Source organism: Eulemur rufifrons, chromosome 3, assembly GCF_041146395.1.
Source record: "Eulemur rufifrons isolate Redbay chromosome 3, OSU_ERuf_1, whole genome shotgun sequence".
Lineage (NCBI taxonomy): Eukaryota > Metazoa > Chordata > Mammalia > Primates > Lemuridae > Eulemur > Eulemur rufifrons.
Window position 1 is genome coordinate 416,442 of NC_090985.1, and position 27,417 is coordinate 443,858.

The 27,417-nt window shown below is 49.3% G+C and overlaps 1 protein-coding gene and 1 long non-coding RNA gene across 2 annotated transcripts in view; one reads left to right on the forward strand and one right to left on the reverse strand.

Annotated features, from left to right (window-relative positions):
* The window catches only part of LOC138381889 (programmed cell death protein 1-like), a 49,345-nt gene that overhangs the window by 6,861 nt on the left and 15,067 nt on the right, over positions 1 to 27,417 (forward strand). The gene's annotated exons all lie outside the window — the stretch shown is intronic.
* On the reverse strand, positions 12,042 to 13,107 carry LOC138381905 (uncharacterized). Its single transcript, XR_011233190.1, has 3 exons — positions 12,848 to 13,107; positions 12,441 to 12,739; positions 12,042 to 12,089 (listed from the first exon to the last, which is right to left on the reverse strand). It is a non-coding gene; the product is annotated as an uncharacterized lncRNA (long non-coding RNA).

Genomic DNA, 27,417 nt, shown 5'->3' on the forward strand with positions numbered 1-27,417 from the left:
CCAGCCCCACCCACACTCCTCTGTCCGCGCATCCCCGGTGCACAGCACGGAGTGTCCAGACGTGAGGACCCCCCACCGGCTGCCCGGACCCTCAGACAGAGGGGGCCTTCCGAAGCTGCCCTCCAGTGCTGCCCCCCACACTGGCAATGCCCGTCAGGCGTGGCCCTGCGTGGGGTGGCAGGCACAGAAGAGCCCCTGCCCCAGGCCACCCGTGTGCCCACTTGCCTACTCAGATCGCAGCCAGCAGGGACCACAAGGCACTTGCACCCTGTCCTGGCCTCGAGGGGCCTCACGGGGCCACATGGCGGGCAGAGCTGAGCTGTCGTGTGGGTGCTGTACACACGGTAGATGACCCTGCCCTGTATCATATCCAGGAAGTTGAGCACATTCGACTCTATCACCCAGAACAGCAGAAAAAAGCAATTGGAGACCAGCAGTGCACGTGGAGGAAGGACTTCACCAGGTACTGCTGTTCCTCGGCCTCAAGTCTGTCAAGGGCTGGGGACCCCACAGCCACTGTCCTTTGCTTCCCTCCTGGTATGGCCCTAGGACTCTGTGATGTGTGTGCACCTGTCTCTGTGTGAGCCTGCGTGTGTGTCTGTGTGGTGTGTGTGGTGTGTGAGGTTACGTGTGTGGCTACAGCAGTTTGCTGTGTGCTCACAGGGAAGACTGAACACTTCTCCTGGGACTGGGGAGAGTGTGCCCTCCCATCACTTTTGATGTTGCACTAACATTCCAGCCAGCACAACAGAGCAGGAAAAATGAAGGCATACAGAACACAAAGCAAAACTATGTTTATTTTCAGGCAATAAAATCCTGAAAAATAAATTTGAAAACTACTTGAAATAACAAATTAGCTTAACAAGGTGCAGGGCATAATATCATGATACAACCCTTAGTCATTTCTGTACACTGGCAATGAAAAATCTAAGTTCTATTTGAAAGCTATTCTATTCACAATATTACCAAAAGAATAATTTTAACAGAATTGGTGGAAATATATACCCTGAAAGCTGTAAACCATGGCTAAGAGAATTTGAAGACAGTCTATTAAATGGAAAGATATACAGTATTCACAGATTGCAAAAAAATATTATTAAGGAGCAGTTTTCCCCTAAACTGATCTACATACTAACCAGGATCCTTACTGAACCCTGGCAGCGCCTTTTTTTAGTGGAAATGACAAGCTGACCCTAACATGTGTATGGAAATTCAGAGCATCTAGACAATATACCAGCCGAAACAATTTTGAAAAAAAGAACAAAATTGAAGAACTTACACAACCAGACATCCAATTTTGCTACAAAGCTATGGCAATAAAGACAGTGTGATGCTGACATAAAGATGGACCTACAGACAAGTGGAACAGAATAGAAGTCCAGACTTAAACCTTTCATTTATGGTCAATCAATTTTAAACAAGGATATCAAGATAATTGTATGGGGAGAAATGACAGCTTCAACACACAGGACTGTCTACAAAGGTCTGTTTGTATATCATCTATAGTGCCAAATTGGCTTATAAATAAATGAGTATTCGTAAATTATGCAAATAAGCCCAGATGCTTTTCAAATGCACAGGACTTAGTAATCTTTTGGCAGATGAGACTGGTCTAATATTGGTTTGATGGGAATGGCTAGGTCTTCCGCTAGATATGCATATATTTAACTTTAAAGTTGTTACTTTTATGATGCTTTCTTGGCATGAAAATTTAGCCTGGGATGATGGCTATATTTGTCTGATGTCTCATGAAATTTTCCAGGCATAATTGTTAAGAATGAATAAATTGGGTAGATGTGGCTAGCAAAAAAGTTTGTAAATAAATTTTTGATATGGTTATATTTTGTAATATGTTTCCTTGGGGAGGTTTCTCAAATATTTTAAGTAAATATACCCTTAGAGTTTTACTAAGTGAAATTAAATGATGAATATTCATTGAATATATAGATATTATCCAAATAAGATAATTCTAAAACAGCAATTGAACATTAATTGAATAAGAGTTTAGAGTCATATACTTTTGACTTCTTATTTCAAAGAAACAAAAGTTATCTGAGTCTGTTAGTGACCCATGACTCTGTTTAGTGAAGTACCTCAAACCTTTTAACATCTTTGGCAGGTTTTCCTGGGATCAAAATCCTAAATTAAATCTTTTTGACCTAAAATTAACTTTGGGATTTTCCAGTTGGACCCCAGGAGAGCATCAAAGAATGTATATCTCTTCTTGTGGAGATATTAAACTATTAGGCTAATTTGGTAAATCATATAGGAAGCATTGCCAAATAAGAAATGATATTTAACTTGGTCATATTTGTGTAAATGTGTTATTAAAATGTATTCCAAAAATATGTGATTCTGAAAATTCTAATGTGTTGTGTTATGTGCTATCAGTCATTATGATTACTATGTTAAACTGTCATATGCCACAGAAATACCTATATTTTCTTGCCAATTGTAAACTCTCATCAGACTTTTGACCGTGGCTGTTCTGGGTTTCCACAATTATTATTTTAAATTCTTTGATGGAAGCATTTTCAATCAGCTATAGTCCAAACTTGTTAATCAAGATTGAGAAAAACAATCTTGATTACATGAAACTAAGTAATTGATAACAATACTGCTTTTATGCCTTTATTTAAAATGTTGGTTCTTTACCTAAATGTTTTCCAGAGTCAAGGAAATTTTCTTTCATAAGCTCTGTATAGTTTGCAACAATTTCGTAAAGTATCCTTTTGTGAACAATGATGAAAGCATTTGCTTTTTCTCCCTACTCGATTCCTTCAAAATTCTGGAAGTATTTGTGAATATCCTTATCTTTATTTATATAAGTTCAATAAAAATATGCTGTCTCTTTACAAGCAGGATACAATTGGAAACACTGGCCATATTGCCAAGGATTTGACTGAAGTGTCATATTTAAGAATATGCATAAAATGCCAGTGTTCCCAGCCTTACAGTGAATGAGTAAAAATTTGTCACTTCCTGGCAGTGACAGAACCTTAAGATTATAAGTAAAGAGAACTATAAGAGACTATAAGTCCGAGAACCTTCAGAATATAAGTAAAGAGACTATAAGTCCGAGAACCTTAAGACCTTAAGTAAAACCTAAAGCCTGCCTTGGTTTGGCTTCCTCCTCTCAAGAAGTTCTAAAATCCGAGATTCCTATATGATCAACGTGGACAGAGAAAATCATGCTTCTAAGGAAAACTGAAGCACACCTGCTAGTAGATTGAAGCCCTGTGCACTGAGTTCAAGTCCTTGTTATCTACCTGTAGCCTGGAATGGATCCTAAATCCCCTGATTTCCTCCAATATTTGACTGCAACTAAATCCTGCTAAAGTCCCCGGGATCTCGCCCACCAGCAAAGCAGGGATACTCCAGGGCCATTCATGGAACACGACCCCTATCCAGATTAACCAACTAAGAGAATTAAATATTAAGATTGGAGAGGAGTTAGATATTAAGACTGGAGATGTGGGTGACACTGGGGCTACGCTGTCTATCCTTAGCCCCGGCACACTGTCTCTGTGCCCTCCCTGGGGTTCTGAATTCATCTAGATGGTTGCAGTGGCCAACGAATCTATGACAGTTCCTAAATCTCTACCTATCCTCCAACGAGGACCCCTCGTGACAGCCGTGGCCTTTTGCTTGTCCCGTCAGCCCCCATACATCTCCTGGACAGGGACTTCTTAAAAACATACCAGGCCCATACGTCCTTCTCCCAACTAGGGGAAATAACGCTTGAGTTATTTTCACCAGGAGACTTTGCCACACAACGGCTTTTACCCAAATTCCCATCCAGTCAGTTAGCCTCACCACCACTACCCACCCTGCTCCGTAAGAGCCACGTGGGAGTCTGGGCACAATCCAACACCGAGGAAAACCCTCAGGTTGTGAAGATGACAGTTGTGTACACTCCCGAGGACGCGATTCACCCCAGGAGTCGACCCCAGTGAAGGAACGAGATGGGGAAGGTTTCTGCGGTCCTGCGTTGGACGAGGTTCTGCTTGGGATGACCGTGTGGTCAGAAAGCTTTCCCATGCTGTGAACAGAGCTGCCGAAGCCACCAGGGTGCAGCGGGGTCCCCAGACGCCCTCGCGGGTCGTCGCAGCCCAGCCGCTGCGAGCGTTAGACCAGCCCCGCCGCGCAGGTGGCGTCGCTGCCGCTGCCCACACTCCCGCCGCACCTGGGTCGCGTGAGAAACCTAAGCTCTTGCGGCAGCGAAGCTCTGACAGACGCGTCTTCAGAAAGCCTCCCGGGCCCAGCCCGACGCACTGGACTCAATTTCCCGCTCTCAGCCGTTTCCAGATCCCGTCCGCGCCCCACCCCTCGGGCCCTAATGAGTCTCCTCGCATCCGGACTGGGCTCAGCGTCCTCCCCACCCTGCCTCAGCCGTTCTCACAGGCGTCTGCGGGAGGCCCCGAACTGCGCCAGCCGACTCTCCGAAGCTGGACCCGCAGCCGACGCGACCCAGAACCGATCCGTATTTCACAGGCGCTTGGGCGTTTCCCAGGCACAGGGCTGGTGGCGCTGCCCGGCCCCTCCACTGCCGCTGGGGTCCCGCATGGACTAGGGGTACCGGGCCGGCTGCAGCCGCTGCCCAGGACGGGTCGGCTCAGAGGCAGAATGCGGACAAATTTGTACCTGAAAGCCCATCCTTCAAGACAGACCCGAGCAGCCGCAGGGTCTGATTTTAACATGGAGCCCAGAGGTCATTTGCTGACTGGAGGCCACGCCCGCACCGCGCCCGCACCGCACTGCAGTTCCCCAGACACCTGAGCCTCGGATCAGCTTTAGCACTTCTGGAGCTCAGCAGCACTGACCAATGAGACTCAGCCACACTGACCAATCAGACTCAGCTGCATTGACCAAACAGGATTCAGCCACGTTGACCAATAAGGACTCAGCTATATTGACCAATCAGATTCAGCCACACTGACTAATCAGGATTCAGCCACATTGACCAATCAGGATTCAGCCACAATGACCACTCAGGCGCAGCCACACTGACAAATCAGACTCAGCCAAATTGACCAATCAGGACTCAGCCAAAATGTCCAATCAGACTCAGCCACATTGACCAATCAGGCCTCAACCTCACCGACCAATCAGACTCAATCGCATTGAGCAATCAGACACAGCCACGTTGACCAATAAGGACTCAGCCACACTGACCAATCAGATTCAGCCACACTGACTCATGAGGACTCAGCCACACTGACCAATCAGATTCAGCCACACTGACTCATGAGGACTCAGCCACAATGACAAATCAGATTCAGCCACACTGACTAATTAGGACTCAGCCACACTGACCAATCAGACTGAGCCACATTGACCAATCAGGACTCAGTACACTGACCAATCAGATTCAGTCAAATTGACCAATCAGGATTCAGCCTCAGTGACCAAACAGATGCAGCCACACTGATGAATCAGACTCAGCCAAATTGACCATTCAGGAATCAGCCAAGTTGTCCAATCAGACGCAGGCACACTGACCAAACAGGACTTAGTCGCATTACACAATCAGTCTCAGTGACGTTGACCTATCAGGACTCAGCCACACTGACCAATCAGACGCAGCCACACTTAGGAAGCAGACTCAGTCAAATTGTCCAATCAGACCCAGCTACACTGACCAATGAGGAATCAGCCGCACAGACCAATCAGATTCAGCCGCACTCACCAATCAGATTCAGCCACACTGACTAGTCAGGACTCAGCCACACTAACTAATCCGACTCAGATACACTTACCAATAAGGAATCAGCTGCACTGACCAATCAGATTCAGCCACACGGACCAATCAGGTCTCAGCCTCACTGACCATTCAGACTCAGACAAATTGACAAATCAGATTCAGCCACGTTGACCAATCAGGACTCAGCAGCACTGACAAATCAGATTCCGCCACACTGACTAGTCAGGACTCAGCCACACTGACAAATCAGACGTAGCCACACTTTCGAAGCAGACTCAGCCAAATTAACCAGTCAGAATTCAGCCAAATTGCCCAATCATACTCAGCCACACTGACTAATAAGGACTCAGCCACACTACCCAATCACATTCAGCCACACTGACCAATCAGACTGAGCCGCATTGAGCAATCAGCCTCATCCACGTTGGCCAATCAGGACTCAGCAGCACTGACCAATCAGGTTCAGCCACACTGATTAGTTAGGACTCAGCCACACTGACCAATCAGATTCAGCCACATTAACAAATTAGGACTCAGCCACACTACCCAATCACATTCAGCCACACTCACCAATCAGGACTAAGCCTCACTGTCCAATGAGACTCAGCCACGTTGACCAATCAGGACTCAGCAGCACTGACCAATCAGATTCAGCCACACTGACCTATCAGGATTCAGCCACACTGACCAATGAGACTCAGCCACATTAACCAATTAGGACTCAGCCGCACTGACCATTCAGACGCAGGCACACTGACGAAGCAGACTCAGCCAAATTGACCAATCAGGACTCATCCAGCTTGACCAATCCGACTCAGCTACACTGACCAATGAGGAATCAGCTGCACTGACCAATCACATTCAGCTACACTGACCAATCAGTACGTAGCCACACTGACCAATCAGATTCAGCCTCATTGAGCAATCAGACTCATGCATGTCGACCAATCCGGACTCAGCCGCACTGACCAATCAGATTCGGGCATACTGACTAATCAGACTCAGCCGCATCGAGCAATCAGACTCAGCCACGTTGACCAATCAGGACTCAGCCGCACTGACCAATCAGATTCAGCCACACTGACTAATCAGGACTGAGCCGCACTGACCAGTCAGATTCAGCCACACTCACTAATCAGGACTCAGCCACAGTGACCAATCAGATTCAGCCACACTGACTAATCTGGACTTGGCCACACTGACCAATGAGATTCAGCCAAATTGACCAATCAGTATTCAGCTGCACTGACCAATAAGACGCAGCCACATTGACGGAGCAGACTCAGCCAAGTTGACCAATCAGGACTAAGCCAAATTGTCCAATCAGACCTAGCCACACTGACCAATCAGGACTCAGCATCACTGACCAATCAAACTCAGCTGCACTGGCCAATCAGGACTCAGCCTCACCGTCCAACCCGACTCAGCTCATTGACCAATGAGGACTCAGTCACATTAACCAATCAGACTCAGCTGCATTGAGCAATTAGAAGTAAGCCACAGTGACCAATCAGACTCAGCTGCATTGAACAATTAGAAGTAAGCCACAGTAACCAATCAGACTCAGCTGCATTGAGCAATTAGAAGTAAGCCACAGTGACCAATCAGACTCAGCTGCATTGAACAATCAGACTCATCTGTATTGACCAATCAGGACTCAGCTGCACTGATCAATCAGACCAAGCAGTGAATCCCTCATTTGTATAATGAACTTGACTGGAGCCTGGGCGGGAACTTCCGCTGTGTGACCTGAGCCTTCCCTGTGCTCTCTGGAACGGCCACCCTATCACACGGAAGGCGGGGTCTCTGGAATGAGTCTCTTTCCTCCAGACTCCTTTTTAGAGAACTTCTGTTCCTGCCACACACCAGACCTTCCCCAGCTGTCCACACCCTCGGGCCCGCCCAGCCCCGCCCTGCACCCTCCCCAGACCTCCCGCTCAGGCTGCAGCTCATCCTTGCCTGGGCCTCATGGGAGCTACTGGAGCCCCGAGGGCACGGACCTCACTCACTCGGCAGTGGGCTGCATGGTCGCCCTGGCCGGCAGAGGCTGCCCAGCTCCCGCGCTTCAAAGGGCCCATCCTCCGGGCGCTTGGGACACTGGGGAGCCACCGCACCCCGGCTGAGAATCCTTGCTCAAGGCCAGGGACCCTGAGTCCCCAATGCCACCGACCGCTGCTGGTGGCCTTTTGCGATCTAGCTTGAAAGATGCCAGCTGTGCCAGCTTCCTCTGCCATGTGGCGCCCTGCCTGCAACCCGCACAGCTCCCCACTGCCTCCTCCCGGTGTCCTTGGCTGGACTTTGGAACGTCCCAGGGGCCACTTCCTCTTGCTCCCCAACACCTCTGCTGCTTCCCGCCAGGACCCTGCTTGGCCAGACCGGCGCCCTAGCATAGGTAGCTTCCTCTCCAGGGCCCTGGGCATCTTGAGGCTGGCAGGCGTCGGGCCAGCTCACAGCCCCGGGCACGTGGGGGGCTGTTGGCCTGCTGTGAGCCTACTGCATGTACTCGGAGCCTTCTGATGTCGAGGGTCAGCTGTCTGCCCTGCGGCCAGCCAATTCCCACTAAGTCCCCGCCTGCCAGGGTCAGAGGCCCCCACGTGTGTTTCAAGAATCTCCTGAATTTGGCTTTTGTGTCCCTGGTGGATTTTGAGGTGCTTTGCAAGGTGCTCACAAGTAGGAGCTGTTGATCACTGCCATATTGCCTCAGCCCCCTGACCTCCAGCAGCTGCCCACTCCAAACAAAATGATGGGGCACGTTGGGGAGGCCCAGGAACACAGGCAGGGCTGGGACCAGGCAGGCGAGGTGCTGAGCTGCGTGGTTCTGTGCCCAAAACAGGAACCAGGTCGAGAGGCCCCTGTTCTGGCATCCGGCTGCTCGAGCCCCACGTGGCTCCAGTGAGAGGGCCCTGGCACTGCCGCTTGAGGACAGAGCCTGCCCTGGGCCAGGTCCCCGGGAGGGGCTCAGCAGGCCCGAGGCTGCGGGCAGCCAAACTCCAGGGCCAGGGGCCAGGTGTGCTGTGGGCTGGGTGGTGTCCGACGGGGCTGGTCCTGCCTTGGCTCTGCGGAGGGGGAGGGGGAGAATGGTGCTGCTTCTCCAGGGAGAGGCTGAACAAACGTCCAGGCATTGCTGAGGCCCAGCATGACCGACCGCCCACTGCCAGCAGCCCCAGGCCACCTGGAATGAAACTTCAAACCCCGGAGCTCCCCGGGTGGTGAGGGGGGTGAACGCTGAGGGGGGAGTCAGACCATGCAGGAGGGACAGAGAGGGGCCTGCAGGGCCCGGGGGGTGAGCAGAAGCCCCTTATCCCCTGCACAGTCCCATACCTGTGGATTGGGCACAGGGAGCTGCCCAGGAGCCCTGTGTCCCCGAGACTTCTTCACCCCACAGCCACAACCCACCCCGCTGCCAAGTCAGCGTCCTGACACCCTCCTGGCCCAAAGCAGTAGCGCAGGGCCTGGTCAGCCAGAGAGGCTTCCAGGAGGGAGAGCTGCCCCCTCCCCACCCCACTGCTGCAGAGGGCAGAGGGGTAGGACAGGTGTGGACACAGGTCCCCCCGCTCCCCTCTCTGGGCTTCCCTGGGAGGCTTGGTCCCACCAGGGCCTGCCCCACACCTGGCTGTGTAGATCCCGCTGGTTCAGGAAGGCCCCGGGACTTTCCACCAGGTTCACATGGTTGGGGAGGACAGTGGGGCTCCGTGACCATCCTTTGGTAAAACCGAGTCAGTTCCATCCACGGAGCTTTAGGGCAGGTGGCACTCCCAAAATGTTATGTGGTGTCGCTGTGCCACCCAGGTGGCCACACCTACTTGCCCCCTCCTTCCTCTGCGTGTGTGTCCATCTCCGCCTCTTTGTCTCCCCTGCTCTCTGTCTCTCTCTGTCTGTCTCCCTCACTCTCCTGTCTCTGTGTCTCTCTCAGGAGGGGCAAGGCAGCCGCAGAGTCCAGAACCTGACAGGCAGGGAGTGGGGCGGCCCAGCCAGCTCAGGTGTGAGCAGAGGGCAGGGAAATGGGCACCCTTGAGAGCCGGCCTCCTGCGGGGACCTCTGAGCTCCCAGCTGTGCACAGGGACCCTGGGCAGGGAGCTGAGCAGGGCAATTGGGGACCTGGCCCTCCGGTGAACACCCCCAGCAACTGCTTGTGCCGCTGGTAGAGCTGGTGTGATAGCGCCCCCCAAATTCGCGTCCACCAGGAACCTCAGAATAGGAACTTATTTTAAAATAGGGTCTTTGTAGAAGTAATTAAATTAAGGATCTTGAGATGGGGGTCCCTAAATCCAGTGACAGGTGCCGTTATAACAGACACCCCAGGAGGAGGCCCCATGAGGACAGAGCAGCATTATTCACGGTACCAAAAGGTGGAAGCAACACAAGTGTCCACTGACAGATGAGCAGATATATAAAACGTGGGCCATCCACACAGTGAACTACAATTCAGCCTTAAAAATGTGGAAATTCTGACATACGTAACAGCATCGTGCTAAGATAAACAACCCAGGCACACAACGACAAATAGAGTGTGCTCTACTTATGAGGTAGCTGGAGTAGTTGCCAGGGGCTGGGGGAAGAGAAAATACGAAGTGGGTGTTTAACGAGTACAGGTTCCACTTGGGGAAGATGAAAGAAATTCTGGAGACGGATGGTGGTGATGGTTCCACAGCGATGTTCACGTGGCTCAAGCCACTGCAGTGGGCACTTAGGAACGGTGAATGCTGTGTGTATTGAATCATACAGGAAAAAAAGGAATGAAGTACTGATGTATATCACAACACGGATGAACCTCGAAAACGTCCTAAGTGAAATAAACCAGGCACAAAGGCCACATATTATATGAGTCCATTTGTATGAAATGTCCAGAGCAGGCAACTCCACAGCGATGAAATGCAGATTAGTGCTTGCCGGGGACTTGGGGGACAGGGAAACGAAAGCGACTTCGTAACGGGCTTCGAGTTTCCTTCAGAGGAAGAAGAAAAACATCTGGAACTATTAATAAATAGATGGTTGCACAACCCGGGCAATGTCCGACACTCCATTGAATTATATATTCACAAGTGGTAAAAACGGTGAAATTGTAAAAGGTGCTTTCAGATATTTATATACGTTGTCATAATATGGACTGGGACTTTATCACTTAACTATATCGATTGGTGATGTAAACATCAGTGGGCAAACCTGAGATACCTTGCAACCAGTGTGCACACACATGGCCAGAGAATTACAGTAAGGTAACATGTGGTTCAGTAAATTCTTATGAAATTTCCATGATCAATTGGGCCATTTGCCATTCATTTGGCAGTGAGATTTAATTTTTCTTTACTAATTATCTCAAATATGAACTCTGTGTTTAGCTACTATTTCCTTGGTTTATGTATAAATTGAAGGTGATTCTTGCACATGATATATCAGATAATAATTTGGGGGGGGCTGGGCGAGGTGGCTCAGGCCTGTAATCCTACACTCTGGGAGGCCGAGGTGGGCGGATTGTTTGAGATCGGGAGTTCAAGACCAGCCTGAGCAAGAGCGAGACCCCATCTCTACTAAAAATAGAAAGAGACTAGCTGGACAACAAAAATATATAGAAAAAATTAGCCGGGTATGGTGGCGCATGCCTGTAGTCCCAGATACTTGGGAGGCTGAGGCAGGAGGACGGCTTGAGCCCAGGAGTGTGAGGTTGCCATGAGCGAGGCTGATGCCATGGCACTCCAGCCCGGGCAACACAGCGAGACTCTGTCTCAAAAGAAAGAAAGAAAAACAGAAATTCTTTGTCTTTTGAAAAATCACATCATCCACTTTTTCTACTGTTAGATATGACAAACTGCTGTGACTTTAAGTATCTAGCTGGGCAAAGCCTTAGAAAATCTGCTAAGGGTGTCCACTGTGTGGACAGGTTGACAGAACCCGAATAAAAGCCCTGAGACACCAACAGCCTGCTGTGCAGCTGAAAATGACAGCAGAGTAGACTGCAGGCAGCTGGGGTAGAGCGACGGGAGAGGGCGGCAGGCAGGACGGCGCAGGGTCTGCAGGCCGTGGCCAGGCCTGTGTGCTCAGGAGGAAGCGCTGCCCACACCCGCCTTGGAGTCATCTCTGCCCTTTAGATCTGCCAAGGCGGGGAAACTGAGGGACAGTCTCAGAAACGGTTCCGGGAAGGGAAAGACACATTTTTCCCCCAGTTGGGGAAGGCGGAGAAGCGGGCCTGGGGGATGGGACGGTCGGGGACAATGGTGTATTTCCTGATTTGGGGTCAACGGTGACGACCTGGGAGCGTGTGGCTGCTGCCAAACACACGGTGAAACACACGGGAGGACTCACCGTGAAGCAGCGGACCTCACAGGCAAGGACGCAGGAGACTCTGAAGGCGGGAGACAGAGGACGTTGCGCGGCGACGCCTCTTTCCCTGGAAGGACGGAATTACTGTAAGGAAACTGCGTTCATGAACAACCACCTGAACACCCTGCCGGTGACACAGAGAGGACAGCGACCTCCCTGACAGAGGCTGAGCCAGACCCACGTCCAGCTCAGAGGCCGCTACCCCATTGGGGCGGAGAGGCCACCGCGTGGACGTCACACCCGTGGCCACCGCGTCCTGGGCGTGGGGGACCTCGGTGGGGTGGAGAGTGCGGGTGCCCCGTTTCCACATGTCCCCACGGAGCCCCTCCCGGGTCTCTGAGGACCGGCCGCCCCTCAGCAGGCGGCTGCGCACGGGAGGGCGGTGCCCGCGGGGCTCGGACGGGAAGGTCGCACTCACCCTCGGGGCCTCGCGTCTCAGGGCGGACGAGGAGGTCGCGGTCGCTTCGGGTCTGAGGCCAGGCCGGCAGGCGGCATGGAGGCGGCCTCCGCGGGACGACGCGAACGTGGCGGCACCGCGTCCTCTCACGCCGCGGGCACAGCCGCCGCGGGACATGAAGGGCGCTGCGCCACCTGGTGGCTCGCGCCGGCACTGCAGCCCTCGCTGCTCATGGGGCGGGGACGGCGGCGCCAGGGAGCCCTCCTGGCCTTGCCGGAGAACCAGTGAGACTCCCAGTTCAGCGTCTTGGGAGCCAGGATCTGGAAATGGAAAGTCAGATGGGCTCACTGTCCTGTGTCTTTCAGAAAAACGGGGCGGCCCCTGGGAGGGGCCTGTGCTGAAATGGCACCACCTAAGAGGGGTCTCACCTGGGGGGGTCACCTTTAAGGGTCTCATCAGAAAGGAGCCTCGTGTAAAAGGGGCCTCGGCTGAAAGGGCCTCTCCTGAAACGGCCTTTCCTGCGAGGGCCCGAGGGGTCCTTGGCATCGCAGTCATCCGCGTGGCCGTGGCAGACGCAGCGGCCGCCGACGCCGACGTCCCTGATGCCGCAATAACCCTGCCCTGCCGGCCGGAGCGCCAGGCCCAGACCCGCCCCCCAGTCCCAGGGCCTCGGGCCCAGGCTGCCCCCAGAGCCAGCTCCTGCCCCGTCCGCCAGGGCTGCCCCACACGCCAGACAGGGTGGGCTCACCCGGGTGTGACCGTGGGGTCCCCCAGCGCCTTGCCCGTGAGGTGACCCCGCAGCGTGTTGGTGCGCAGGAAACGTAGGCGGACGTTGGTGGCTTTGGTGAAGTTGCGCAGCAGCGGCGAGTGGGAGCAGGTCATGGTCCCCGGGCGCCCGTCCCCCAGGGACACCACGGTCTGCAGACGGCGTGGGCGGTGAGGCCAGGTGTGGCCGCCAGGAGCAGACCGGCAGAACCGCCAGCACGCTGTCCCCGGCCCACCTCGCCGTCCCCCAGGGACACCACGGTCCGCAGACGGCGTGGGCGGCGAGGCCAGGTGTGGCCGCCAGGAGCAGACCGGCAGAACCGCCAGCACGCTGTCCCCGGCCCACCTCGCCGTTCTCCGGGGCGCGATGCGCGAGTGCTCAGTGGGGCAGATGGCGTCGTCATCCCGCGTGATGCGCTCCAGCGTCCGCGGCCCAGATCGCTCCAGGCAGTCCCTCTTGGAGGCCGCAGGAAAGGGCGGACAGGGACGGCTGAGGCCACCAGAAAAGCCCGCAGGCCCAGAGGCGGGGCCCCTGGGCTCCCTGACTTCCCTGAGCCTGACCACCCGGAAGGCTGCCTCTGGGACGGGTCACCTGAGCCTGAGCCTGGCCACCTCATCTTGAGGTGGGAAAGCTGCGCCCTCGATGGGTCACCCAGCCAAGGCTCCACCCGCCAGCAGGACTTGGGGCAGAGGTCACTGAACCCTGCTGAGGGAGGCGCTCCTGCCCCACCGGCCACGCTGGACGTGCACCGTGAGTGCCAGGACCCGGCTCTCCTGACAGGCATCTGAGCTGGTAGGAAGCGAGCTGGGAGCTGCCAGGGCCCTGTGTCACCACCACAGGGAGCTGTCGAACATGAAGCCAGCCCAGAGGGAGCCAGGAGATGGCACCGAGATTCCTGCCACCACCAGCCCCTGGGCCCAGCTGTGCCGGAAGTCAGGGGTGACCTGATGAATTCCCCTTTGGCTCCTGGTCCTCAGACAGATGGTCCTGACCCACACAGGGGTTGGGCATGAGGGCCGGGCTGGTGACCGAGACCTCAAGAAGCCATGGTCACAGCAGCCCCGCTGGGGACACCCCCCAGGCCCCACAGCTCCCGAGACTCACAGGCGAAGAACTGCCACAGCTGGTAGGTGTGGCCGAAGTCCCTGGACTGCTCCAGCACCCAGAGGTCTGGCCCGGGGGGGGGGGGGGGGGGGGGAAGTTGGCAAACTTCATGAGCACATAGGCCACGTGGAAAACCTGTGGGGACCCAGGGTGTCAGGGTGCCCCTGCTCATTGGGAGGGCCACAGCAGGTGACGCAAGACAAAGGTGCCCCACAGGGGCATCTGTGGGTTTGCTTGCCAGGGGCAGAAGGACGCAGGGGACGGGCCTGCACTGGGGACAGTGATGAAGATAGTTACCAGCCCTCTCAGAAACCCCCTCCTGAGCCTGGGGTGCCTTGGCTGGAAGCTCGGGGTCACATTGATCCTTCAGGCTCTGTGGCTGCAGACAGGGCTCACGGGGGGAGGTCCCAGGCAGTGGGCCTGACCAAGGTGGAGACAGGAGCACATTCCAGTGTCCCCACAGCATGATGTCCAGCCAGGACAGGTGGCCAGACAGTGCCCCCACCACCAAGCAAGTCCAGCCCCCAGAACATCTGACAGTCAGTGCTGTCCCAGGACGGGCTCTGTCCTGTCACCCACTGACTGGCCCCCAGCCACTGAGTCCCGGGCCAGGTGGCATGGAGCGAGTTGGGATCCAGTGCTGCCATCAGAGCCCTGGGGGGAGACAGACTGGCAAATGGGCCCTTCTAGTGCTGAGCCAAGCTGGGAGGCCCCACTAGCCCTGGCCCAGGGCAAAGGGAAGCTGTTCCTCCAGGGGCACCTGGAACCCCTAGGCCCTGCCCAGGGGGTCCTGCACCGCCTCTCCTGCTTTCTCCCCAAGGCCCTGCCTGATCCCAGGGAGGTGCCCGTAGCCTCATTTCTCATTGTTCTGGCCGGAGGACCACATCTTGGGCTGTCCCATGTGCCTGTGCCCCTGGGGCTTAGTAAGGCCCTTCCTCAGCACAGCCTTCACAGGGCACTTTGGACACTGCCTCCGGGAAGCCCTCCCTGACTGCAGCCCATCCACCCCGCCCTTGGCCCTGGGCAGCCCCCCGCTGGTCATCACTGCTCCAACTGGACATCTGCACCCACCCATGATGGCCCTGCTGACCCCATGCCTCCACCCGGGGTGCACACACGCCCATCAGCCCAACAGCGTATGCTGGGCCCAGCTCCTCAGGTCACCCAGGGCTGTTGGGACGAGCCCCTGAAGCAGCAGAGGCTCTTGGGGGCTGAGGGTCCTTCTGGGCTGGGGGCTGGAGGTGGGCTCATGCTGCCACAGGTGCCCCCCAAAGCCCCCAGGGACTTAGCACTGGGCAGCTCCACCCCCACCCTCCACAGGAGTGGCTCCCTGCGGGTGGGGGCCATAGTCCCCCAGGAGAGGTCTCTGGCCCCTAAAAACTGCCAATGGCGACAGGCTGACCATGGAGTGGGCGGGGGGGGGGGGGGGTGGCGGGGGGTGGGGGGGGGAGCGGAGACAGAGATTCTCCCAGGAGAGGGCGAGTGCCCGGTGGGACCCCACCGTCACACCCCCAGTGTGCATGTCCCATGCAGATGTCCCCACGTCCCATCCCCCTGGGGGGCAGCCAGTCTCTAGGCTCAGCCCCCACATGACAATGGGGAGGGGGTGTAGTTTCCAGGGAGGGTGACAGGCCCACACACACACTGCAGTGCAGGAAACAAGGGGAAAAGGCCCCGCCTGCCGGGAGGTCCCTCCATCTGCCCCCCATCTGCACAAGAACCCAGCTCCCAACAGGAGTGGGGGGGGCTCCCGACACAGGGCAGAGTCTCAGCTGGCGCGGACCCCTGCTCACAGGTGGGCTCTGAGCTGCCCGCCAGGCCTCTGAGGGTGGCTTCAGACCCCAGGGCCCCTTGGCACCTACTGCTCCAGGGGAAAACAAGACATAATATCTCCTTTCTTTCTTCCATGTAGTTTTCATCACTTCCAATGCCCAGAAGATTCCAGAGCAGCCAGCTAGGCTGTGTGGGTCTAGAAAAGAGGATTCTGGACTAAATATGGCCCAGGGAAACAACGGTGGTTCTGCACAGAATGTTTTAGGGCATCCGCTTGGCCAGGAGGGGTCCATTCGGCCAGCAGGTGGGGGAGGGGTTCTTAAGATTTTAGTTTAGTTGACAGAGACACCAACAGTAAAATCACAGCTGTGTGGCCAGAGACTGTACCTGCCCCTCACTGAGCAAATTTTGGCGACCCTAATGTAATCCTCTCCCTTAACTAACTCTTGGACCTTTGGAGTTTCCCAGAAAAGAAGGATTTTTTGCAAGACAAAGGATTTGAGATTCTGACCAGCCAGGGAGTTTTGACCTGCTCCCTTTCCGACCTGAGCCGATTCACTCCTCCTTAGCCAACCTGGTCCCCCGCTCCAGAGAGGTCACTATGTTGATGCCGAACTTAGTGCGCACACCTGATGGGCACAGCGCACCACAGCCCAGAAGTCCTGGGCTCCAGTGATCCTCCCGCCTCGGCCTCCGGGTAACTGGTCAGAGTTCCTGCCCCGGGGCTCGCCATCCCCTCACCTCTGTCGCCCCGGGACTCACCGGCCTCCCCCCACTTGACCCCCCCCACTTGCCGGGGCTCCCTCCCCTCCCCGAGAGCCCCAGAGCTCCTCTAGCCGGAGACGGATTTGAGCAGCTGCTTTTCTCCAGGTCTCTCCAGTTAAAAATTCCTTCCTTCCTTGGCAGCCCTCTCTCAATCATTGGATCTTTGTGCGAGGAGCACCTGGATCTAGGCGCAAACCCCCCGCAGTTTGGACAACAGGAAGACTCTTCCAGAAGGTGCCATTGCCGCCAAGACCACCGAGAAACCGCAGGGCCTGCACAAGCAGACCCAGGGCCGGGACTGTGCACCCCGCGGGTGACGGAAAGAGCCGAAAGTTGGCGACAAAGGCCGGGGGACCACGGGAAGGGCTGAAGAGGTTTGGCGCAGAGAGCCGAAAGGCCTCAGCGAGGACCGAGTTGTGACGGAGAGGGCCGAGGATGGACGGAAACCACCGAGGGACGAGGGAGAGAGCCGGACGGCGGATGTGCGGCGGGCGCTGCAGCCCAGGCTCCGAGGATGCACGGAAAGAACGGAAAGAACGGAGGGAGGAAAGGAGAGTGGCCGGGCGGCCGGCAGCGATGAGGGCGGGGCCGGGTGGCCCGGATTTGGGGAGAGCGGTAGGAAGAGAGGGGCGGCAGGGGGTCCCGGAGGGGGTGGCTGGGCGGGGCCGGAGTGACCAGGTGTGCAGGGTTGTGGGGGGTGGCCCGCAGGGAGTGACTGGGTAGGGGCCTGGGGGACTAGGTGTGCAGGGTGCGGGGAAGCTGTAGGGAGAGCTGGAGGTGGGTGGGAGGGAGTGACTGGGCAGGGGGCAGGGAGGAGCTCTAGGGAGGGCCGGGGGTGGGGGTTACGGGAGGTGGGGAAGCGGTAGGGAAGGGGGTGGCCAGGAGGGAGTGACCAGGAGGCAGAGAGCCCCACTCTCAGCCAGCGGGGTGCCCACAGTTTGCAAATTCCCGGCAGCTCCCTTGCCCAGGGCTCCAGCAGCTACCCAGGACTGTGTGACTTTGGGAGGGGCCTGGGGCTGCATGCAGGTTGCTCTTCTGAATTCAAGTGAAGTTTGGGGAAGACACTTTGATAGAAAACAGATGAGGAGCCTTTTTACCTACAGTTTTTGAGGTTTTTAACGCAACTCACCTCCCTCAGTACAGCACATAGGGTAGATGTAGCCACATTCCCGACGAACGAGCTCAGAGGAGTGAGACTTCAGGGTGGGAGACAGCAGCCTGGACATGTCCAGAAATGACTGAGGTGCACTGTGTGGGCAGGGAGAGCCAACCCCGGTGTCCTGCCGCCTTCCTCCTGCCTCCCACAGCTCCCGCTGGAAAAGCCTCCTGGCCCACTGCAGCAGCAGGGGCTCCGGCCATCACACACAGGCTCCACACCTGATAACAAGGAAGAGACAGGTAAGGGCTGCTCCTCCCTTCCAGGTCAGCCCAGGAATTTCAGCGGCCCTCTGCTCATCACTTAGTCCGGACCCCACCCTGGGATGTGCAGGAGCCAGGGAGAAAAAGCCTTCTTAGATGCCCTGCCCAGCGAGTTCCTGATCTCTTACAGAAAATAAAGAAAGACATGCATTAAGGTAACCTAAGTGGCTGTCACAGTCGCCCACCCATTTGTACTCCTGGAAGAGTCCTCAAATGATCTGTGGTCTGTAGGCCAGCCCCCCCCCCAGGAATTTAGGCAACCTGGGACATCCCACACATGAGCCCTGGTCTGTAGGCCAGTCCCCCCTCCAGGTGATTTAGGGAACTTGGGACAGCCTGGAGATGAGCCCTGGTCTGTAAACCAGTCGCCCCCAGGGATTTAGGGGACCTAGGACATCCCTCACAAGAGCCCTGATCTGTAGGCCAGTCGCTTGCAGGGATTTAGGGAACCTGGAACATCTCACAGATGAGCCCTGGTGTGTAAGCCAGTCCCCTCTGGGATTTAGGGAACCTGGGACGTCCCACAGTTGAGCCTTGGTCTGTAGGCCAGTCCCCCCCTGTGATTTAGGGAACCTGGGACATCCCACAGATGAGCCTGGTCTATAGGCCAGTCCCATACAGGGATTTAGGGAACCTGGGATATCCCAGAGTTAAGCCCTGGTCTGTAGGTCAGTCCCCCCAGGGATTTAGGGAACATTTCAACAAAGGAGAAATTAAAACTTTGCCCTGCCTAAAACAAATAGAACATTACTTTATTCTACCTCATGACATGAAGGTGCAAGATATTAGTTTTAACTGCACTCACGCAACATGATGGTGGCCATATATCATGGATCTGCCTGGGACAGTCCAGATTTATACCTACTGCTGTGGTGAATGATTAACATTACTATTACTCTCTTTCATCCTCAGAAGTCTACTGATTTGGTGATAAACTATATGCTTACTCTACTCAACACATATTGCTGATTTGTTTGAATAGGCTTAAATACACCATTATGTTCCTCCTAACTAAAGTAAGCTATAAAGTAAGCATATAAAGTAAGCTAGTTGAGTGAAAAGAAGGATGTCAGAGTCTCTGAAAATTATAATTTGCTGAAGCCATAAAATTAAAGATTTATACAGATGAACTTTCTAAAAATCTTACTTCAGAGAGTTTTTTTTTTAGGTTCAAAGAAACATCAACATCCTGAGCAGTTTGATCATCTAGTTCAGAATCTGCTCCTGAAAAGCTAAACAGACAAACACTTCAGAAGGTATAAGATCTAATGTTTGATAGCAGACTATAGTTAACAATATATTTTATATTTCAAAATAGCTAGAAGACAGGACTTGAAATGTTCCCAACACAGAAATAATAAATATTAAATATATGAAGTGATGGATATCCTAAATACCCTGAACTTGATTATTACACATCCTATGCATGTAACAAAATATTACATGTACCCTATAAATATGTACAAATATTACATATCAGTAAAAAAGATAATAAAGTCTTCATGAAAGAATCCACCAATGTTTTCAATAGGGACCAAAACAGAAAATTTAAAGTTAACTGGATTAAGTGATTTTAAAGATGTAATGAGTTCTAAATTAGATGAAATCAACTCACACATGTGACTCTTCTTTCATCAGCTGTAAAGACAGAAAAGAAAAATCTCTGTTTAAAATGTTTTCTGTCTAAATGAAGTAAAGTTTTCATTCCTAAAACACACACGCATACCCGGGAAGCGAAAGCAGAGCAGGCGGATGGCGATCTTGATCCCACTGACGGTGGGCAGCTCTCCCAGTGCTGCGCCCGCGCGTGGTTTTTCTTTCAAACTCACACGTCTACGTCTCCCAAAAAAGACAGCAGTGCCGACCCTAATTCCTTCTTAGCAGAGTTACTTTGTAAACTCCTGTTCAAAATGTAAGTCCACAAAACGAAATTATTTCGGCCTAAGTCATCCATTGAACACTAATATTAATATAATATATGCTTAGTTGTAACTCTCTAGATCTTAAATTTTTTCTTTTAAATGGTGAGTAAAAGAAAGTGAACCACAATTAATGTGCTTTTCTAAGGGCGGCACAAACATCTCTCAATGGATAAATCAGAGAGAATGTGGTAGAATGTCATGCAAAAACCTCCTGACTTCATTCTTACTTGGACTTTATATAAAGTTCAAACATATTACTTTTTCTAGGAAAAGTCCGTTACCCCTAGGCCAGCTAAGAAGCCCAGTTACAATCTACCCCTCATTCTGCCCTTCACAAATGAAAATTAAGAAAAATTTCCAGAATAAACTTGAAGGTAGCGATACATTTCTTAAAAAATGCAGATTTAAAATCAATAAACACCTATTTAATCCCTTCCCATTTTCCATTACAAGTTTGTAAATATCACAACAATGATGATGACACATCTGATAGTGAACATTTAAAAGTTGCAGCTCTGCTTTCGTGGCTCTCTGCATTATTTTCTGACAGCACACTGATGGCAAATTCTCCATCTCTTTAAAAAGTTGAAATTCCCTTTAAAATAAAAAAAGGATTAGGTTAAGATTCCAAACATTATTCTATAGCAATGACAGGCCTCTAGAAACATTTTAAATTTCTTGTGATTCTCTGTCTAGTTTAAATGGATTCTACTCAGGATAGAGAGGCTGTGGGAACACATAACAGCTTCAGAAAACAAGGACATCAAGAATTATGACTAGGCCGGGCGCGGTGGCTCACGCCTGTAATCCTAGCACTCTGGGAGGCCGAGGCAGGTGGATCACTCGAGCTCAGGAGTTCGAGACCAGCCTGAGCAAGAGCGAGACCCCGTCTCTACTAAAAATAGAAAGAAATTATATGGACAACTAAAATATATATATACAAAAAATTAGCCGGGCATGGTGGTGCATGCCTGTAGTCCCAGCTACTCGGGAGGCTGAGACAGGAGGATCGCTTGAGCTCAGGAGTTTGAGGTTGCTGTGAGCTAGGCTGATGCCACGGCACTCACTCTAGCCCGGGCAACAAAGCGAGACTCTGTCTCAAAAAAAAAAAAAAAAAAAAAAAGAATTATGACTAAATATATTCTTTCTAGAAGTCAAGGAAGTATACAATTCTCAAATTCATACTTTCTTTTACCAAAAAAGGATTCCAATCTAAGGTAGTAACTTTATCCAGAATCAATGTATTTTTCAACCTAAATCAAACTTTGGCCAAGATTTTTTTAAGTTGTAAGCACTTTGCATGGAAATTGTTCTTAAACATATTATCTTTTTAACAGAAAATAATTTACATTTTCCTTAACATAAGCAAATATTTTGCTGTGCTATTACAATATATCCATCGAAAAGCCCCAAGTCACTACATCTTTTTGAGTATTACTGTTATTGGAAGTCTTCCCTTGTTTCTAGTTGCCACTTTCAGCTGTTCTCAATACTTCTGCTTCTGGAGTTGAGATGCCAGAATAAACTCATTAGAAGAATGAATGATGGAAGGAAAACGTAAATGACCTCAGAACATTATAACTAATTTGGCTTCTTAAACACCTCCCTGTTTCTCTACCTTCCCACTTCCTCATTCTTCATTGTGCTCTGAATTATAAGGGTATCTTAATAAATGCAAAGCAAATTATATAATAAATTAAAATCAAGATTAAAATGCACCAGTGAAAGTAGCTACTTCTTCAAATTTATGACATTTTCAAAAAACATTTTTTGCTTTTTTCTATAGGGGAATAAAATGAAAGAAAATGGAAAATTCAATCAGTATGAGTTTGGGTTGAACAGGTAAGATGCCAGGAGTTTCTGATGAAACCGAGACTGAAATCTCAATAAATGAAGAGCTTTAATACTCTATATTGTTTTATGTATTTGTTTGAAGGCAAATGGCTAAAGCAGATGATTTCTTAAGGTCCCTTTTAGCTATTATTCTGTATGGTTACATATGCTACACAGAAAACAAATACTATTTCGATTTCCCCCGACAGGTATCTGCAAGCTCATACATCTGACGTGCCTCTCAGGATGTTTCTTTAATTCTGTGATATCAGATGTTTTTCTTAATTCCGGGGAATCCTCAAAACATGATTTTAAACTAAATTATAAATATATGATAAATAACACATGGTCTATCTGGAGTTCCAAACTAGTATTAATAAAATGTAAAATTCAACTTCTAATGCACTTTGTGGCAATAGCAGCCATGAGAGCATAGAGCTGGTAACATCTATGTACCCTTTCCCTCTTCTAGCATTTTCTCACAAAAGCCTCAATATAATCAATGAACCAAAAACATTTGCTGGCATATACTGTCTCTTTATAAAGTCAAATAAAATTTTGTTATTAATCATATTGATTTTACCTTATTTAGAAAATTTCCATTAGGTTTTAAACTGTCAACTGAGGGAGATTTTCCTGATCCTTCTATCACAGCCGCCTGAGTATCTACACAATCTTGACCCTATGACCACTCTGTATTACAAGCCACACTTCTTTGTTGCTCAGGAAAACAAATTTTTAAAAAGACTCAGAAACAGGTGAACACAGAATCAACCACAGAGAGAACTGAAAAGGCTAAAGATATATCCTGTAAAAAGTCCTATCAAACCTTCTTTGAACAAAGAGAAATGGTGACAGGCAACCTTAAAAACTAAGCTGGGCAGGGTGGCATGTGCCTGTAGTCCCAGCTACCAGGGAGGCTGAGGTGGGAAGATCACTTGAGCCCAGGAGTTCGAAACTGCCACAAAAACAAAAACCCTAAAACAATAAATAAATAAAGCATTGAAGGGAGAAGGAAATACCAATTTACATGGGTACGTATTTATATGTGTAAGGAGAAGAGGTTTTCACTTTTTCTTATTTATTTATTTGAGACAGGGTCTCACTCTGTTGCCTCGGCTAGAATGCAGTGGCATCATCGTAGCTCATTGTAACCTCAAACTCCTCGACTCAAGCAATCCTCCTGGCTCAGCCTCCCAAGTAGCTAGGACTACAGGTGCACATCACCACACCTAGCTAATTTTTTGCAGAGATGGGTCTCGCTTTGTTGCCCAGGCTGGTCTCGAATCTCTTGGTCTCAAGTGATCCTCCCACCTTGGCCTTCCAAAGTGCTGGAATTACAGGCATGAGCCACTGTGCCCAGTGAGGTTTGCACTTTAAACAAGGGAGTCAAGGAACACTTCTCTGATAAGGTGAGACTTGAAAAAACTGAAGGAGGAGAGGAAGAGAGTCACGTGGCTATCTAACCAGTCAGGAGGCTAGTGTAATAACCTAGGCAAGAGACAGTGATGGCCAGGACCACAGCGACTGCAGCAGAGGAGGTAAGAACTGATTAGATTCTGGATCTATTGAGGTTAGAACTTAAAGCATTTGTTTCTGTTGGTATAGATATGAATTCCGAGAAACACATTAATGCTGAAATACATATTAGACATTCAAATGGAGAGACAGAGGTCTGGAAATCAGTGAAGTTAACAAGAGCTGCACTGTCTGGTAGCCACATGTGGCTATTAAGCACTTGAAATGTGGCTAATCTGAATTGAGATGTGCTGTAAATGTAAAACACACCAGATTTCAAAGACTTAATATGACAAAAGATATAAAATCTCATTTTTATTTCATTACATGTTGAAATAATATTTGATATACTGGATTAAACAGAACATATTAAAATTAATTCTACCCATATCTTTTAACCTTTTTTGATGTGGCTACTAGAAAATATAAAGTCATATATATTGCTTATATTATATTTCCACTAGATAACACTGACCTAGTTAGTGATGTAAATCTGGGCTTCATTAGAATGGAGATTTAAATCTATGAATTGAATATAATCGCCTCCTGACTGCAGAAAGACAGAAGAGACTCGAGGATTAAGCACTGAGGCACTCCAAAGTCGAAAAAGGTTGAAGGGATGAAGAGGAACCAACAAAGGAGACTGAGAAGGAAGAATACGTGTAGCAGGGAAAACCAGTAGATGCAGACATGGAACAGTGGAGGACAACAGAAGAGGGTGTGCAAAGGAGGAGCGGATGATGATTGTGGGGTAAGATGAAGACTGGAACTCGTCACGGAATTTGGCGGCACAGGAGTCATTTATAACCCACAGAAACCGACTTGGTCAGATGATAGGAACGAACGCCTGTTGGGAGGAGATTCACAAGAACTGGAGACAGTGAGTGCACACAACCCACTCAAAATTTTTTGCTGTAAAGGGAAACAAAGAAATAAGGAGATGTGAAAGGGAGTTCAAGAATAATTTAAAAATTTCTTTGAAACAATTAGAACCAAGAATAAAATTAAACAAAATGCTAAACTAAGGAAAATTATTTCAAACAAGGAGGTAATAGACTTAAGGCATAAAGTGTTCCTGCAAACTAGTAATATGCCAAAAATATATAAAAGCTGTGTTTGGACAACTTCTAAGACTCGTAAGCTCAAATATATTTTTAAAAGATGTATAAACACATTACTATCAAAAATGCAAATTAAAATGGATGGATTTTTACTTATCAAATTGGCAAAGAGTGATCTTATGTTGTATTATTAAGGGTGATGAAATGGACATTCATACATCATGAGAATTTAAATTCTCCCAACCCTTTTAAATATAATGGAATACCTATCATGCAGCTTATATAAACAAAAGAGATAGATCTTTATTTACTGACATGGAACATGTTTATAAAATACTGAGGATTTTTAGAAGTAATTTCCTTCATGGGACTTCAGATAAACCCGTGTTAGATCTTTTCAATATCCATCACATCTCTTTGCTTCTGTAGTTTTCCATCCTTTTGTCTCCCCCATGCTTCAGTCTGGACAGTTTCTTATAACCTACCTTCCATTTCACAAATTCTTTCTACAGTTGTAACTAATTCTGATGTGGAATCCATCTATTAAGTTCCTAAGTTTGTTTACCTGAATTTTTCCGTTCTAGAATTTTACCCAGTTTTTCCCAAGTCTGTTATGCCATTTTTAATGTTGTCTAGTTTGTGGTAAATTTTTTAACGTTAGCTGCTCTCTCCTAAAAGATAGTAAATAGAGTTGTTTTACAGCCTGTATTTCATAATTCCAGTAAGTGGAATCCCTGTGGATCTGTTTGTATTGTCTATTGTTTTCTGGCTCATGATGTCGTTTTGGGTTCCTGGTTATGTTTTGATTAAGTGCTAGACACTGTATTTGATAAGTTGTGCACATAAATAATTTGAACCCAAGGATGATGTCACTTTTCCTCAGAGAGAAATTTTGTTTGCTACTGCCAGGTGGCATAGGGAACTAGTTATGTAGAATCCCTTTATTCTGACCAAAATTTGAGATTTCTCTAGGCTACTCAGATAACTATAGTCTGAGGAAGGGCTGGCTTACTTTAATTCTAGGGCACAGCCCTTTGGGATCCCATCCTCATAAGCACATTGGAAGGGGTACATTACCTGGATCCCACCTTTGACAGACCAAGGACTCTGATTTTTGTCCTTTTATTGTCAGAAGGCTGTCAAAAGCATAGCCTACTCTCTGTTAGGCTATGCTTTTCAAGGCAAAATTGTTCCTAATGCTAGGCTTACTTCTCGCGGTTCCCATTCTTTCCTAGGTTGTGGCCTGGCAATTTCTCCTTATCTGGCCAGTTCTTAGGTGCTTTTAGGAAGATTTTAAAAATATTTTTTCTAGGTTTTTCAATTGTCTTCAATGGGTAGGAGGTCTAATTACTTAGCTTGCCATTATCCTTACTTTTAAAAGTTTAAATACAGTTCTCATGTGACACAAGTAAAATCTCTTGATTTAAAGATTAACTATTTAAATGATCTGTTTTTAGAATATTAAGTTCACTTATAAACAGAAATGGGCATTTTAGAGAATTTATGAAAATGATTTAACAACCTTACAAAACTGAGAAATATTAAAAAGTAGACATTACAGCAGCAACAGTGGGACTCAAAACATTTTGTTTGCTCCCCATAGTCCCCACCACACTTTCAAAACTCCTTGCCGGGTGACTACTTCTCGGCAGAGCGCTCTGAGCAGAAGAAATGTACATTATTTTAAGGTTAAAGCATAGAATAGCTTCATGGAGTTTTACCTACAAATACACACATTAGTATCTGTCAAGGATCAAGGGGGTCTCCCTGCAGATTTCTGGAGCTCTTTTTCTACATAATTCCCTTCTCTCAGGAAAACCACCCTACAATTTCTATCTGCCTTAGCCTTTCTGAACTCCAATCTCTGCCTTACTCAGGGAGACCTCTGCTTTGCTTGAAGTCTCTCCTTGCTCCACGGTCTGCAGGGTGCTTCCAAGCAGGAAGCCACACTGCCACAGGGCTAACGGTGGATGTTTCCTTTCTCTCAGAGATCATGGTCCTATACTGCCTGTTGTCTGGTGTGTTTATCATGGACAGAAGCCTCAATATGCTTGAGAGTATGTGCTCTAACTACAGTATAATTAAGAATAAAAAAGATAACTTCCCTAATATTTGGAAATTAAGCAACACACTTATAAATAATCCATGGGTGAAAGAATGTATCACAATGAAAGAAATTATTTTGAACTAAATGATTATGAAAATACTATATATCAAAATTTGTAGACTGCAGCTAAAACAGTGCTTAGAGGGTTTATAGCTTTAAATGCTTATATTAGAAAAGAAGAAAGGTTTAAAAATCAATGATCTTAGGTTCTATCTTAAGAAACTAGAAAAATCAGAAAAATTAAGCCCAGAAAAGTAGGATGGGAATAGAAAAAGAAGTACACAAAAATATATGAATAGATGAAAATAAACAAAACCAAAAGTTGTTTCTTTAAAATGATTAATAAAATTTATAAACACTTCACAAAACTTATCTAAGAAAAAGAGAAAACACAAATTATGAATGTCATGAACAATAAAGGGAACATTACTACAGAACATATAGACATATAGACATTAGAATAAGAGGGTATAATAAACAACTTCATCTGATAAATTCTATAACTCAGATGGACATAAGTTCATTGAAAACCACAACCTTCCAAAATGGATACAAGAAGAAATAAATCATATGAACAGTCCTGTCTCTTAAGGAAATTAAATCTGTAATTAAAAATTTCCCCCTCAAGGAAAATGGCAGGCATAGATGGTTTCATTGAATTCCATCTACCAATTAATGTAGAAATAAAGCAGGAATTCAATCTTAACTAACTCCATTAGTGAAGTGAGGA